The 16,704-nt window shown below is 44.6% G+C and overlaps 1 protein-coding gene across 1 annotated transcript in view; it reads right to left on the bottom strand.

Moving 5' to 3' along the window:
• Window positions 1-16,704, bottom strand: part of PDE2A (phosphodiesterase 2A) — a gene marked incomplete at both ends in the record, with an annotated part of 242,468 nt that overhangs the window by 132,001 nt on the left and 93,763 nt on the right. The gene's annotated exons all lie outside the window — the stretch shown is intronic.

The following is a 16,704-nucleotide window of genomic DNA, read 5'->3' as shown; positions in this document are numbered from 1 at the left end:
CTGGACTAGAAGACCTCCGAGGTCCCTTCCAGCTTCTATTCTATTCTATTCTATTCTATTCTATTCTATTCTATTCTATTCTATTCTATTCTATTCTATTCTATTCTATTCTATTCTATTCTATTCTATTCTATTCTATTCTATTCTATTCTATCAGAATAGAGCTGAAAGGGACCTCGGAGGTCTTCTAGTCCAACCCCATGCTCAGGGCAGGGAACCCTATATCATTTCAGACAAATGGTGGTCCAATTTCTTCTTAAAAGCCTCCAGTGATGGAGCACCCACAACCTCTGGTGGCAAGTTGTTCCACTGGTTGACTGTTTTCACCGTCAGGAAGTTTCTCCTTAATTCCAGGTTGCTTCTCCCCCTGATTAGTTTCAAGGAGATAAGGGATAGGAAAAAAAAACCTTTATGTTTACTAGTCTAATAAAAAGGATTAAGGGCGTGACAGGATAGCAGTATTCCAATATTTGAGGGTTTGCCACAGAGAAGAGGTCTCAACCTATTCTCCAAAGCACCTGAAGGCAAGACAAGAAGCGATAAAAGATAACATATATTAATAACAGTTGCAGGTATGTCCAGTTTAATGAAGAGAAGGACCAGTGTGGACAGGATAGCAGCCTTCCAATATCTCAGGGGCTGCCCCAAAGAAGAGGCAGTCAAGCTATTCTCCAAAGCGCCCGAAGGCAGGAGAAGAAGCAATGGATGGAAACTCATCAAGGAGAGAAGCAGCCTGGAACTAAGCAGGAATTTCCTTACAATTGGAACAATTAACCAATTAAATGGAAATTGCCTTCAGAAGTTGTGGGTGCTCCATCACTGGAGGTTTTTAAAAAGAGATTGCATAGCCACTTTTCCAAGATAGTATAATGTCTCCTGTCATGAGCAGGATTGAAGGACCTCAGAGATCATCTAGCAGTCCAGCTAGATGATCTCTGAGGTCATTCAAGCCTTAGGGTTTCTTCGATTCCTCACGGGTCACGTGAGAGCAAAGCAATTTATGACAAATGCAGATAGGTTTTTTTTTTTTAAAAAAAGCATTCTTAGTGAAGAAATAATCCTGAGTGAAAGATCGGTTAGAAATAAAGGGAGAATTCTCCCTCAATATCCGGGACCGTCGCCAGCTTAAGCCTGGATTTTAAGACAATCCTTGACGTTCTCATTTAACAACCGAATCCTCGCTAAAGTAGCCAAGTATTTGGAATCTCTGACACTCGTTTGTGTTTTCTTGAAAAGGGAGCATCTCTCGCCTGATTCTCTGCGCATTTCCAGCTGATTTAGCCACCTCCCTGCCGCCTTCTTGCAGAGACAGGAGATGCAACAGGTGAGAATTGATGTTTTTTTTCCTGGGAAATCAAATCTTTAAGAGCGTTTTTCCCCCCCCAAAATGCTCAGGGGAACTGAGGAGTCTCTCTCTCTCTCCCTCCCTCCCTCTTTCTTTCTCTCTATTTCTCTCTTTCTCGCTCTTTCTTTTCCTTCCTCTCTTCCTCTCTGTTTGTTTCTCTCTGTTTTGCTCTCTTCCTTCCTTCCTTCCTTCCTCTCTCTCTCTTTTTTCTGTTTTGACCTCTTGCTCTTTCTTTTCCTTCCTTCCTTCCTCCCTCCCTCCCTTCCTTCCTCTCTCTTTCTTTCTCTTTCTCTGTTTCGCTCTTTCTTTTTCTTCCTCTCTCTTTATCTTTCTCTGTTTTGCCCTCTTGCTCTTTCTTTTCCTCCCTCCCTCCCTCCCTCCCTCCCTCTCTCTCTCTCTCTCTCTCTCTGTATGTATGTGTGTGTGTCTAGAATCCAAGCCTAATCCATGTCCAAACAAACAGGGGGCATGGAGGGGGCAGCAGAGACAACCCCCCAAAAAAACCCGCATAGAGGAAGCTGTTACATCTCTGCTTTCACCCCAACCTTTCCTTCTCGCCTTTGTTTGCTCCCCAGCAGTGATGGATGTTGTGCCATTATGCCTTCCCCAAATGTCAGCTCAGAAACACGGCGGGACCCGAGAGTAAAGTCAGAGCTGGCAGCCTGGCAGAGAAACAGCCCTGGGAGATGCCAACCCAGCTGCCCAGAGGACCCATCGGAGTCTGAGTAAGGGACCGAATGGGATCGCGGTCATCTTGAGACCACCGTCCTTGAAGGATGAAAAGGGGGCTCCGACGCTGCACCTGTGGCTGCTCCATCACTGGAGGATTTTAAGACGAGATCAGACAGGCATTTCTCCCAAATGGTACGGGGTCTCCTGCTTTGGGTAGGGGGCTGGACTAGAACAGGGGTCCCCAACCCCCGTCTGTGGACCAGTACCGGGCCGCGGCATGCCCGCATCCGGTCCGCACAAACAAGCAAAGCATCCCATCCGCGGGATGCAGGCAGCACGCAAAAGCAGGCCCCCTCCGGTCCGTGGAAAAAACCCTCTCCACGGTCCCTGGTGCCCAAAAGGTTGGGGGCCTCTGGACTAGATGACCTCTGAGGTCCTTTCCAGCTCTAGGATTCTGTGGGATAGGTAGATATGATACCTGTGATAGGTAGAAAGCCAGATAAGATAGAATGTGAGATAGATAGACAGATGCAGACAGACAGACTGACTGACTGACGGACAGATGGATGGATGGATGGAGAAATAGATAAATAGATGATAGAGATAGATAGACAGACAGATAAATATACGTAGATGATAGTTGGATGGATGGATAGATAGATATAGATATATAGTCGGCAGTTCCTCCTTCTTCCAATATTGACCTACTAAAAGTCTTGCTGCCGTGATTAAGTTCAACATCAACTTGGTGTCCACAACAGTAGTATCTGTAATTATGCCCAATAAGAACAATTGCGGACAAAACTTTATCCTTTGCTTAAATATCTTCTGCATATTCCACCAGATTTTAATCCAAAAAGCTTTAACCTTTTTACAGGTCCACCATATATGAAAATACGTTGCGTCTTCGCCACCACATCTCCAACATTTAGGTTGATAGTTTGGATACATACTTGCAAGCTTTTTAGGATCTAAATGCCACCTATAAAACATTTTGTAAAAGTTCTCTCTTAAGTTTTGAGCTTGTGTAAATTTTACGTTCCTCACCCAAATCTTCTCCCAAGTGTCCATTGTGATAACTTCTTGAATATTCTGAGCCCACTTTATCATACAATCTTTAACAAGTTCTGTTTCTGAGTCAATTTCTATCAATGCAAGATATATCCGTTTGATATGTGCTGGACCCTGATTTCTAATTTGCTTTACCAAATTTTCATCAGTCATTGAGAAACCAATTTTCTGGTCTTCTTTCCACCTGGCCTGTAATTGACCATATTGAAACCAAGTTTGAACAATCTTCTCATCTCGTAAAAAATTATACGGCTTCAAACACCATACGTTCCTCTCCAAACTTAAGATATAGAAGAATGGACTCTAAAAGTTTCTGACCTGGCGGAAATGGCAAAGATTTCGGCTTATTTGAAAGACCATTCGCAACAACGTTATATTATGGAGTGGAAAAAGTGGATTGATTATATCCAGAACAAATATGGGACCAAAAAGTTTCATTTAGCATTTGTATAAGTTTTTTTTATGTGATATTAGTATTGCTTGTAGTCATTTCATATGAGCTAGAGTGCGATAGACTTAATAGTTTATTGTTGTTAACATATGGTTGTTTATAATTGTTTCTACTTTTATACCTTGTATTTAGCTCTGGGAAGTCGGGGAGGGGGGAGGGGGGAAGGGGGGGGAGGGTTAGGGAGGGTTAGGAAGGGTTGGGTGGGGGGAGGGGGGGAGTGATTGTTAAAGATAAAATGTATTGTAAAACTTTTCAATAAAAAAAGATATAGATATATAGATGTAGATATAGAGATATAGAGATAGATAGATGGATAAATAGATAGATAGATAGATTGATAGACAGATAGATTGATAGGTACATATAGATATAGATAGAAATAGATAAATAGAGGATAGATAGATAGATAGATAGATAGATAGATAGATAGATAGATAGATAGATAGATAGATAGATAGATAGATAGATAGATAGATAGATAGACTGACAGACGGATGGCTGGATGGCTGGATGGAGAAATAGATAAATAGATGATAGATAGACAGACAGACAGATAAATATATGTAGATGATAGATGGATAGATAGATATAGATATAGATAGATAGATAGATAGATAGATAGATAGATAGATAGATAGATAGATAGATAGATATAGATAGATATAGATATAGATATAGATATAGATATAGATAGATAGATACAGATAGATAGATAGATAGATAGATGGATGGATGGATAGATAGATAGATAGATAGATAGATAGATAGATAGATAGATAGATAGATAGATAGATAGATAGATATAGATATAGATAGATAGATAGATACAGGTAGATAGATGGATAGATAGATGGATAGATAGATAGATGGATAGATGATGGATGAAGAGAGAGGGGGGGGGATTTGGGTATTGCTGAGATGGAAAACTGGTTCTTTTCCTTTCCCTGGAAATGAAATGTGATCACTGCTGATGGATTCCATTATGTCTCCTTTCTGTTGCCTTAAATGTGCCAACTTTTATCTCCTGGGCTGTTTTTGAGGCTTTCGAGGTTTGGGGACGATCTGAAACCCGCGAGGCACTTCCTCCTCCTCTTCCTCCCCCCCTTCTAGCACTGCTGATGTCACTTAGTAGGGTCATGAAACGTCCGCAAGAAGACAATCAAGCTCAGAGAGCATCAAAGACTAAACCACCACCTCCTCCTCCTCCTCCTCCTCCTCCTCCTCCTCCTCCTCCTCCTCCTCCTCCTCTCTACCACTTCCTTGCTGCATTAATTGCTGGCTTGAAGGGCCAATACTTATCCCCCGAGCTATTACACAAACCATTTAACCCTGTTGGTCTTGCTTGGTTGGTTCAGCAGGCATCAATACCCATCATCTGCTCGGCACTCAGATATTGCCAATCACTAAATGCCACTGCATGCTGTCCATTAAATGCTAAGTGTCATTACAGGTCAGCTGTCAAAGGAGAAGAAAGAGACATGGCAGAGGTCTACAAGACCACGATCAGCCAAGGAGAACATGGAGAGGGAAACAAGGACTAGGGGGTGACATGATAGCCGTCTTTCGGCATTTGAGAGGGGCTGCCACAAAGAGGAGGGGGGGTGTCAACTTATTTTCCAAAGCACCAGGAGGCAGAACAAGAAACAAGGGGTGGGAAATAATCAAGGAGAGAACAAACCTAGAACTAAGGAGAAATTTCCTGACTGTTAGAACAATTAACCAGTGGAACAGATTGCCACCAGATGCTCCAACACTGGAGGTTTTCAAAAAGACATTGGACAAGCATTTGTCTGAAATGGTGTAGGTTCTCCTGCTTGAGCAGGGGGCTGGACTAGAAGACCTCCAAGGTCCCTTTCAGATTCTATTCTATTCCATTCCATTCCATTCCATTCCATTCCACTCCATTCCATTCCATTCTTTATTTCTATTCTATTCTATTCTATTCTATTCTATTCTATTCTATTCTATTCTATTCTATTCTATTCTATTCTATTCTATTCTATTCTATTCTATTCTTTATTTCTATTCTATTCTGTATTTTATTATTCTCCTCTTCTTTAATTCTATTCTATTCTATTCTATTCTATTCTATTCTATTCTATTCTATTCTATTCTATTCTATTCTATTCTATTCTATTCTATTCTATTCTATTCTATTCTATTCTATTCTATTCTATTCTATTCCATTCCATTCCATTCCATTCCATTCTATTCATCTAATTCTATTCCATTCCATTCCATTCCATTCCAAATTCTCTTCTTATTCTATTCTATTCATTCCCTATTCTATTCCATCCCATCCCATCCCATCCTATCCTATATTTTCTGTTCTGTTCTATTCTATTCTATTCTATTCTATTCTATTCTATTCTATTCTATTCTATTCTATTCTATTCTATTCTATTCTATTCTATTCTATTCTATTCTATTCCATTCCATTCCATTCCATTCCATTCCATTCCATTCCATTCTATTCTATTCTATTCTATTCTATTCTAATTCTATTCTGTGTCTTTTATTCTAGTCAAGCTGTCGATACTGGAAATTAGCCACCGAAATGAAATGCAGAGAAGTTGCAGGAAATCCTTGTTCACACATTACTTAGCTGAACATGGATTTCATTGCTGGCCTTCGTGTGATAACGATGTCCGTTGGGTGCGTTAAAAATAAATAAATAAATAAAGATGGTAGCCATCCGAGTGCAATTGAAGCTGTATCTGTTCTTTTTAAAGGAAGCCTGGCACTCAAATTAGCCATCCACAGGCACAGAGGGAGAGAAAGCACACTTACACACCGTTTAAAAGGGACATTCAGAAAGCTAAAAGGAAACAAACAGAGCAAAACAGCTCCTTGCCAGCAATCAGCACTCGGATAAGCCGAAGTTAATGCCAAGATTAACACCAGACCAACAATATCCCAGCCCAGGAACTACAAACTCAAACAATTCAACAGCAAACAGCAGCCGAGACGAGGAACCATCAGGAACATTGCAACGAACAACGACAAGGCAAGCCACTTGTATGGAGGGAGTCCTCAGCTTACGGCCGCAATGGAGCCCCACATTTATGTTGCTAAGCGAGACATTGGTTAAGTGAGTTTTGCACTCTCCATCTTGCAATCCTTCTTGACGCAATTGCTAAGTGAATCTCCGCAGTTGTTCAGATAGTAGCACGGCAGTCAAATGAACCTGGCTTCCCCTGGACTTTCCTGGTGGGAAGATCGTAAAAGGGCGATCGCTTGATCCCAAAGATCATACATACGAGCCTGTTGCCAAGCATCTGAATTTTGTTCCCAGGGTCGTGGAGATGCTGCAAGGGTCATACGTGTGAAAAATGGTCATTTTTTTCCAGTGCTGTTGTAACTTTGAACGGTCGCTAAGTGGACTGTTGTAAGTCGAGGACTACCTGTGTAAACATAAACGCAAATCCCTCTCCCTTCTAGCACTGATGATGTTCCCTAGTTGGGTCATGAAACGTCTGCAAGAAAACAACCCAGCTCAGAGAGCACCAAGGACCCCACAGTCGTCCTCCTCCTCCCATCCTCCCTTCCTCCCTTCCTTCCTCCCTCCCTTCCTTCCTTCCTTCCTTCCTTCCTTCCTTCCTTCCTTCCTTCCTTCCTTCCTCCTTCTCCTCCTCCTCCTCCCTTCTAGCACTGATGATGTTCCCTAGTTGGGACGTGAAACGTCTGCAAGAAAAGCGACCAAGCTGAGCAAACACCAATGACCCGTGCAGCCTTCCTCCTCCTCCTCCTCCTCAGTGATGATGTTCCCTAGTTGGGTCATGAAACATCTGCAAGAAAACAACCAAACTCAGAGAGCGCCAGGGACCCCGCAGTTCTCCTCCTCCTCCTCCTCCTCCTCCTCCTCCTCCTCCTCTTTGCAAACCCCGCTCCTTTCTAGCACTGATGATGTTCCCTAGCTGGGTCATGAAATGTCTGCAAGAAAAGTACTAAGCTCAGACAAGACTCCACAGTCCTTCCTCCTCCTCCTCGTCTTCCTCCTCCTCCTCCTCCCTCCTCTTTCCCCCCCCCCAAATCCCTCTCCCTTCTAGCACTGATGATGTTTCCTAGTTGGGTCATGAAACGTCTGCAAGAAAACAACCAAGCTCAGAGAGTGCCAAGGATCCCACATTCCTCCTCCTCCTCCTCCTCCTCCTCCTCCCTTCTGGCACTGATGATGTTCCCTAGTTGGGTAATAAAATGTCTGTAAGAAAAGAAAAAAAACCAACCTCTGCAAGCACCAAGGACCCCTAAGAGGTGAGCTGCAACTAAGGCTGCCTTTTGCAACAGATTGATGGAGGTGTTGTCAGTACTGGTGCTATTTAAGTGGTGCCCCAGATGTTTTGGGATTGCCCCCCAGGCACCCATTGGTAGTATCTTTTATGAGGATGCTGATTTACAGCAAGCCAGATGTTTGGACTGGATTTGGCATTTTTATCTAGCAAGTCCACAAAGATTGTGCTGCGACAGCTCAGTCAGGGCATGAGTTATTTGATGCTGGGGCATGCTGCTCGGGGGCACATCTGCCCACATCTGTCCCATCAGCCAGAGGTGAGTGAAGTCTCCCCTGGCTTCTCCTTATGGCTGCAAAAGGACCAGAATGCAGTAGCTCTCCCAGTCCTGAATCCATCCATTTCCAAGCATCCTGACAACAACACAATAATTATCGATGATAGCCTGGGTTTGTCGAGAACACATCTCGCCAATTTAATTGTGAACGGCATTGCACTCGGTCCCTGACACTCTATTAGCTTGTCACATATACATTCAGACGGATATGTTGTTCTGTCACGGGGGTAGCAGGCCTGAAAGAGGAAGAGTTGACAGATCTCCCCCCCCACACACACACACACAGAAAATGTGCGCTGCTGCCTGTTGGCAAGGGGAAGGAGGAGACACTTTAAAGAATATTTGTCGGGGGAGGAGAAAGGGGAAGGGTTTGCAGGGAGGAGGAGGAGGAAGAGAAGGAGAAGGAGAAAGAGGAGAAGTGGAGAAAGAGTGGAGGAGGAGGAGGAGGAGGAGGAGGAGGAGGAGGACTGTGGAGTCCTTGGTGCTCTCTGAGCTGGGTGATTTTCTTTCAGACGTTTCATGACCCAACTAGGTAACATCATCAGTGCCAGAAGGGAGGAGGAGGAGGAGGAGGAGGAGAGGAGGAATGTGGGGTCCTTGGTGCTCTCTGAGGTTGCCGGTTTTCTTGCAGAAGCTTCATGACCCAACTAGGGAACATCATCAGAGCTAGAAGGGAGGAGGATTGGAGGAGGAGGAGGAGGAGGAGGAGGAGGAGGAGGAGGAGGAGGAGGAGGAGGAGGAGGAGGACTGTGGGGGTCCTTGGGGCTCTCTGAGGTTGCCGGTTTCCTTGCAGACGTTTCATGACCCAACTAGGGAACATCATCAGTGCTGGAAGGGGGGAGGAGGAGAAGGAAGGAAGGAAGGAAGGAAGGAAGGAAGGAAGGAAGGAAGGAAGGAAGGAAGGAAGGAAGGAAGGAAGACTGTGGGATCCTTGGTGCTCTCTGAGCTGTGTAGTTTTCTTGCAGATGTTTCATGACCCAACTAGGTAACATCATCAGTGCCAGAAGGGAGGAGGAGGAGGAGGAGGAGGAGAGGAGGAGAGGAGGAGGAGGAATGTGGGGTCCTTGGTGCTCTCTGAGGTTGCCGGTTTTCTTGCAGAAGCTTCATGACCCAACTAGGGAACATCATCAGAGCTAGAAGGGAGGAGGATTGGAGGAGGAGGAGGAGGAGGAGGAGGAGGAGGAGGAGGAGGAGGAGGAGGAGGAGGAGGAGGACTGTGGGGGTCCTTGGGGCTCTCTGAGGTTGCCGGTTTCCTTGCAGACGTTTCATGACCCAACTAGGGAACATCATCAGTGCTAGAAGGGAGGAGGAGGAGGAGAAGGAGGAAGGAAGGAAGGAAGGAAGGAAGGAAGGAAGGAAGGAAGGAAGGAAGGAAGGAAGGAAGGAAGGAAGGAAGGAAGACTGTGGGATCCTTGGTGCTCTCTGAGCTGTGTAGTTTTCTTGCAGATGTTTCATGACCCAACTAGGGAACATCATCAGTGCTAGAAGGGAGGAGGGGGAGGAGGAGGAGGAGGAAGGAGAATGGAGGAGGAAAAGGGGAAATTAGGAGAAGGAGAGTGGAGGAGAAGGAGAAGGAGAAGAAGAGAAGAAGGAGAAGGAAGAGAGGGGGGAAAGGGGGAAAAATATAGAATGGTTGGCAAAATAAGCCGGAATAGATTCTTATACAACATTGACAGTTGAAGCCTTGTTTGTGGTTCCAGGAATCCCTGACTTCTGTGGGATCCTGGAAGAAGATCTCTGGAAAGAAGCAGAGCTGGAACATGGGACAGACAGTTCAAGTCCATTGGGCCATGGAAGATCGGAAGGAAACACCTGGGACCTCAGGATCCTAGCTGAGGGTGTCATGCAAGTACAGTCAAAGACGGAATTAGCACCATGGATGGAGCTGCAATTTGTCATATCCCGGATTAGTTCAATGAGATGCAGTGGCAGACTTCAGACAACAGATTAACCCTGAAGCCGTCATTTGTCATTCATAGTCAGGGTCTTCTCCACTGGGACTTCTTCTCCAGAGCTAAACAAGCCACCTTCTGCCTTACTGGGATGCAAATCCCTAGCCTGAAGGGGCATTTGTAGTAAGGAGGAGGAGGAGGAGGAGGAGGAGGAGGAGGAGGAGGAGGAGGTGGTGGTGATGGTGGTGGTGAGGAGGAAGAAGAGTAGTGATAGTGGTAGTGAGGAGGAGGAAGAGGAGGAGGAGGAGAAGTGGTGATGGTGGTGAGGAGGAAGAGGAAGAGAAGTGGCGATGGTGGTGGTGAGGAGGAAGAGGAGGAGGAAGAGGTGATGGTGGTGGTGAGGAGGAGGAAGAGTAGTGATAGTGGTAGTGAGGAGGAAGAGGAGGAGGAGAAGTGATGATGGTGGTGGTGAGGAGGAAGACGAAGAGGAGAAGTGGTGATGGTGGTGGTGAGGAGGAGGAGGAGGAGGAGGAGAGCTCCTTCCCTTTCAATGGAGGTTTTCCAACAGAGGACAAAGACTAACAGGGATGGTGCAGTGAAATCTGCAGTGTGCCGGGCTGGACTTGATGACCTCTTTAATCCCTTCCGATTCTATGCCTCTCTATGACTTCCTTTTATCCCCGTGAGGCATGCAGACCGACATTTCTGAATATGTTGCTCACTTTTCACTCAGGACCCGGTGCAGATGACAGAACCTGGCTAATCCTGATCGAATTTGAACAGCTAAGTGGGATCTAGGCGACTTTATCCTCGGATGGAAGGATAAACCAAGACAATCTAAGGAAGATGGAAAAAAAAACACATTTCGGAAAAAGCAACAGCAAACCAATTCTGTCTTGCTTCCCAAGAAAATTTACCTTCACTTAAATTTTTTAGGTGCCGAAAGTCCTCGTTTTTGAAACCATCCATTTAGTGACCATTCGAAGTTACAACGGCACCAAAAAAAGTGACTTACGACCGTTTCTCACCCTTAAGACCGTTGCAGCATCCCCAGGGTCACGCAATCAAAACTCAGAGGCTTGGCTGCTGGTTCACGGTTATGACGGTTGCAGCGTCCTGGGTGTGTGTGTGTGTGTCCCCTTTTGCGACCTCAAGCAAAGTCAACGGGGAATTCAGATTCACTTAACGACCGAGGGACCAACTTAACAACTTCAGCGATTCGCTTAACGATGTTGGCAAGAAAGGCCGTTAAAACGGGGCAAAACTCAACTAAGAACTGTTTCACTTAGCAGCGGAAATTTGGGGCTCCGTTGTGGTCGTAAGTCGAGGACTCCCTGTAATGGTTGCCTTCCTTTTTACGACGGTCCTAATGCGCGTTTCACCTGCTTCCCTTTCTACTTTTTCGCGCTTTTAACCTCTATCCTCTCCGCTTATATCAACTGTACTTCGTGTTTTGCAGGGAGATTTTTTTATAATTATTATTATTATTTTTTGAAAAAAAGAGGAAATAATCTTTTTCTATATACGGTCAAGCCGATGACATTTCTTCTCCACAGCAACAAATAATCTTGCCAATCTGGAATTTTATTTATTTTTTTTTTTAAAAAAATATTTTTGGCAGCTGATATCTCGGCTTTTTCCTTCCCTTTTCGCATTTGCGAAGAGGATTTGCAAATGCGCAGAGGAGCGAGGAACCCAGAGTTGGGAAAAATTCAAATCACGCCTGGACGTTCAAAAACAGACAAAAAAACACACACGTAAATTACTGAACATCTTTTCTTTGGGATGGGTTTTTTTTTGCAGCCCGACAGAAGCTCTTCCCGGCATCTCTTGCCTCTTTCCACCCCCCCCCCAAATATAATTTTGTGGCCGTCCAAGCGGCCTGGGGCGGCGGGGGGGGGGAAAGAAGTCTTCAAGGAAGAGTAATTTAGCAAGTTGCCTTCGAGGAAAGAGACATGCCGGCAGATGCCGAAGGATGGGAAGGATCAACGCAGCCAAAATACCCACCCAAGATATTTTTTATTTTATTTATTTTAATTCCATTTATATCCCGCCCTTCTCCGAAGACTCAGGGCGGCTTACAAGCTTAGCAGTAGCCTTCATTCTATGTATATGCCTGCTTATTAGGGCTTTCACACACACCCCAAGCGGCATTATTACAAAGTCAGCTTAATTGCCCCCAACAATCTGGGTCCTCATTTTACCTACCTGGGAAGGATGGAAGGCTGAGTCAACCTTGAGCCTGGTGGGACTCGAACCTGCACTAATTGCAGGCAGCTGGTGTTACTGAAGGAGGCATTAGCCCACTGCTCCACCGAGGCTCCTTAAAAGTTTTTGCACTGGAAATGAGACGTGTTTTTTCTGTAATTGAAGTTCATCCCTTGAGGGAGAAGGGTGGGCAGCTGGCATGGCCAAATGCGAGGAAGCCTTTCTCTTGCTCTTTCTCTCTTTCTTTCTCTCTCTCTCGTTCTTTCTCTCTCATTCTCTCCCCTTCTCTTTCTTCCTCCCTCCCCCTCTTTTTCTCTTTCTCTCTCTTCCATTTTCGTCGCTTCTCTCTTATTCTCTTTCTCTCCCCTTCTCTCATTCTCGCCCTTTCTCTTTCTCTGGCGTTCGTTCTTCTTCTCTCTCCCACTCTCTTTCTTTCTAGTTCTTTCTCTTTCTCTCTTCCCCCTCTCTCATTCTCTCCCTTTCTCTCTCTCTCCCCTTCTCTTTCTTCCTCTCTCCCCCTCTTTTTCTCTTCCTCTCTCTTCCATTTTTGTTGCTTCTCTCTTATTCTCTTTCTCTCCCCTTCTCTCATTCTCGCCCTTTCTCTTTCTCTGGCGTTCGTTCTTCTTCTCTCTCCCACTCTCTTTCTTTCTTGTTCTTTCTCTTTCTCTCTTCCCCCTCTCTCATTCTCTCCCTTTCTCTCTCTCCCCTTCTCTTTATTCCTCTCTCCCCCTCTTTTTCTCTTTCTCTCTCTTCCATCTTCGTTGCTTCTCTCTTATTCTCTTTCTCTCCCCTTCTCTCATTCTCGCCCTTTCTCTTTCTCTGGCGTTCGTTCTTCTTCTCTCTCCCACTCTCTTTCTTTCTTGTTCTTTCTCTTTCTCTCTTCCCCCTCTCTCATTCTCTCCCTTTCTCTCTCTCCCCTTCTCTTTCTTCCTCTCTCCCCCTCTTTTTCTCTTTCTCTCTCTTCCATCTTCGTTGCTTCTCTCTTATTCTCTTTCTCTCCCCTTCTCTCATTCTCGCCCTTTCTCTTTCTCTGGCGTTCGTTCTTCTTCTCTCTCCCACTCTCTTTCTTTCTTGTTCTTTCTCTTTCTCTCTTCCCCCTCTCTCATTCTCTCCCTTTCTTTCTCCCCTTCTCTTTCTTCCTCTCTCCCACTCTTTCTCTTTCTCGTCTTCCATTTCTATTGTTTCTCTCTTATTCTCCTTCTCTCGTTCTCTTTCTCTCCCGCACTCATTCTCTCCCTCTTTCTCTCCCCTTCTCTTTCTTCTTCTCTCCCACTTTCTCTCTCTTATTCTCTTTCTCTCTTGTTCTTTCTCCCCCTCTCACTCTCTCCCTTTCTCTCCTTTTGTCTTTCCTCTCTCCCACTCTTTTTCTCTCTTTCTCTTATTCTCTCTCTTCCAATTTTCTCTCTCTCTCTTCAATTCTCCCTTTCTCTCTCTCATTTTCTTTCTTTCTTTACCCCTTTCTCCTTCCCTTCTTTCTCTTTCTCCCTCTTTTGCCTTTCGCTCTCACTGCCCTTTTCTCTTTCTCTCTCTTCTTCTCTTTCTCTTCTTCTCTCCCTTTCTCTCCCCCTCTCTTTCTTCCTCTCTCTCTCCCACTCTCTTTCTCTCTATTCTCTTTCTCTCCATTTTCTCTTTCTCTTATTTTTCCTCTCTCTCTCCCCCCCCCCTCATTCTCTTCCTTTCTCTGTCTCTCCCCTGTCTTATTCTCCCATTTTCTCTCTTTTTGTACCAATTCTTGGTACAAATTCCTTGGTGGAGCTGTGGGCTAATGCCTCCTTAAGTAACACCAGCTGCCTGCCATTAGTGCAGGTTCGAGTCCCACCAGGCTCCAGGTTGACTCAGCCTTCCATCCTTCCCAGGTAGGTAAAATGAGGACCCAGATTGTTGGGGGCAATTAAGCTGACTTTGTAATAATGCCGCTTGGGGGGGGGCGAAAGCCCTAATAAGCAGGCATATACATAGAATGAAGGCTATTGCTAAGCACATCGATTTGTGCTTTAGAATTGTAAGCCACCCTGAGTCTTCGGAGAAAGGCGGGATATAAATGGGATTAAAAAAAAAAATCTGCTGCTGGGCCTTTTCCATGTGGCATCTTTGACAGAAGATTCCACGAACGTTTCTCCTTTCAGTCCAAACTTTACATTAAAATGTACATCACTGCAAACGGCTACGTGAATTCGGTCCGGAGTAACCTCACATCCTCCTCAAACCGGGATGGTCCTTACTGAACCGGCCTGGAGATGGTGAACTGTGACAAACCAACACGGCTAAGAAACATCTACTCTATTGCTGCTCTAAATTTCATTCAGGCACATTATCTCATCAACAACAGTCGCTGAAAGGAGGAATTGAATTTCCCTTCGCTTATTTAATTTCTGCCAGGTCTGTTTTCAGTTATTTATTAGCTACTGCAGCTGTAGGAATGGAGTCCTAGCTGGTGGAGACCGATCCCTCTGTCTGAGCCACCCGGTTTATCAAAAAACCACCTTTTTAAAAATGTAGAACAGAACAGAACAGAATAATATTAGAATAGAATAGAATAGAATAGAATAGAATAGAATAGAATAGAATAGAATAGAATAGAATAGAATAGAATAGAATAGAATAGAATAGAATAATAGAATAGAATAGGAATAGAATAGAATAGAATAGAATAGAATAGAATAGAATAGAATAGAATAGAATAGAATAGAATAGAATAGAATAGAATAGAATTACAGAACAGAATAGAAATACAGGATAGAATAGAAATAGAAATAATAGAAATAGAAATAGAAATAGAAATAGAAATAGAATAGAATAGAGTTGGAAGGGACCCTGGAGGTCTTCTAGTCCAGTCCGCTGCTCAAGCAGGAGTTGCTGTTAATTTTAATCCTTTTCATGTTTTTATATCTACGTTTTTAGAAGATAAAATAATAGGATTGGAAGGGACCCTGGAGGTCTTCTAGTCCAACCCCTATTATTACGATTATTTATTATATTGTTTACGTTACTATAAACATATAATTATGGACTATTAGATACTATATTTATATGTTGCATACAAGTAGTCCTCGACTTACGATCACGACTGAGCTCCAAATGTCTGTTGCTCGGCTGTAACAGTTGTTAAGTGAATTTTGCCCCATTTTATGACCTTTCTCGCCACAGTGGCTAGGGGCGAATCACTGCAGTGGTTAAGTTAGCCAAGCGGTCGTCAAGTGAAACCGGCTTCCCCAGTGACTTTGCTTGTCAGAAGGTTGCAAAAGGGGGTCACGTGACCCTGGCATGCTGCAAACCGTCATAAGTACATGCCAGTTGCCACGCCTCTGAATTTCAATCACGTGACCGTGGGGACGCCGCAACAGTCCTAAGTGTTAAAAACAGTCCTCGGTCACTTTTTTCCCCAGTGCCGTGGTTAACTTGGAACGGTTACTAAACGAGTGGCTGTGAGGACTGCGTGCCTTCTCCAAGCTGGATTGTTCTGCAGACAATTCTCTTGTAAGAGAATAACTGGATTAAAAAAGGGGAAAACAGAACAGCACGCGGCCCGTCACTCAAAGGCCAGGCCTACCACCAGGAGATCTTTTCTTACCGCTGAGACACACGGCAAAAGCTGCAGACGGGTTGGGTAGCCAAGGCACCGTCGCGTGTTAAAAATCCCACACACGCACCGGAGTGTGTTCCCGATCTGGTCTATGCCGCCATCTGGAAGGACCGCTGAGCGCACGTGTGTGCAGGCATGACGTCGGCGGAGATATTTTCCGTCCTCCCACTCAACCCAAAGGAAGCAAGGAAACGGCTGGCGATTTAAACTGAGCATTTTCGTCTTCTCACAAAAGGAAAAATAAACCAAGGGCCCGTTCAGGTTTTTCTGGTCCTTAAGCAACTGAAAAAGGGCTGGGGATTTTGGAGTACTGGAATACTAAAAGCTCTGTGCTATCACGTGAAGGGTGAATACCACTTTACAAGGCCTTGGTAAGGCCACACCGGGAATGCCACATCCAGTTTTGGTCACCAGGAGGTAAAAAAAAAGATGTTGGGACTCTGGAAAGAGTCCAGAGAAGAGCAACAAAGAGGATCAGGGGACTGGAGGCTAAAACACACAAAGAACGGTTGCTGGAATTGGGAATGTCTAGTTTAATGAAGAGAAGGACTAGTGGTGACATGATAGCAGCCTTCCAATATCTCAGGGGCTGCCCCAAAGAAGAGGGAGTCAAGCTATTCTCCAAAGCACCTGAAGGCAGGAGAAGAAGCCACGGATGGAAACTCACCAAGGAGAGAATTTAATTTTTTGGCAGTCAGAACAATCAATCAGTGGAACAACTTGCCTCCAGAAGTTGTGGGTGCTCCAACACTGGATGTTTTTAAGGAAATATTGTCTGGAATTGTATAGGGTCTCCTGCTTGAGGATGGGGTTGGACTAGAAAGCCTTTAAGGTCCCTTCCAACTCTGCTATGATTCTATGATTGATTCCATGATTCTATGATTTATGATTCTATGATTCTTTCATTCTATGATTT

Source organism: Vipera berus, assembly GCF_964194415.1.
Source record: "Vipera berus genome assembly, chromosome: 4".
Classification (NCBI taxonomy): domain Eukaryota; kingdom Metazoa; phylum Chordata; class Lepidosauria; order Squamata; family Viperidae; genus Vipera; species Vipera berus.
Note: the sequence above shows the minus strand (reverse complement) of the source record. Positions and strands in the feature narration are given on the sequence as shown.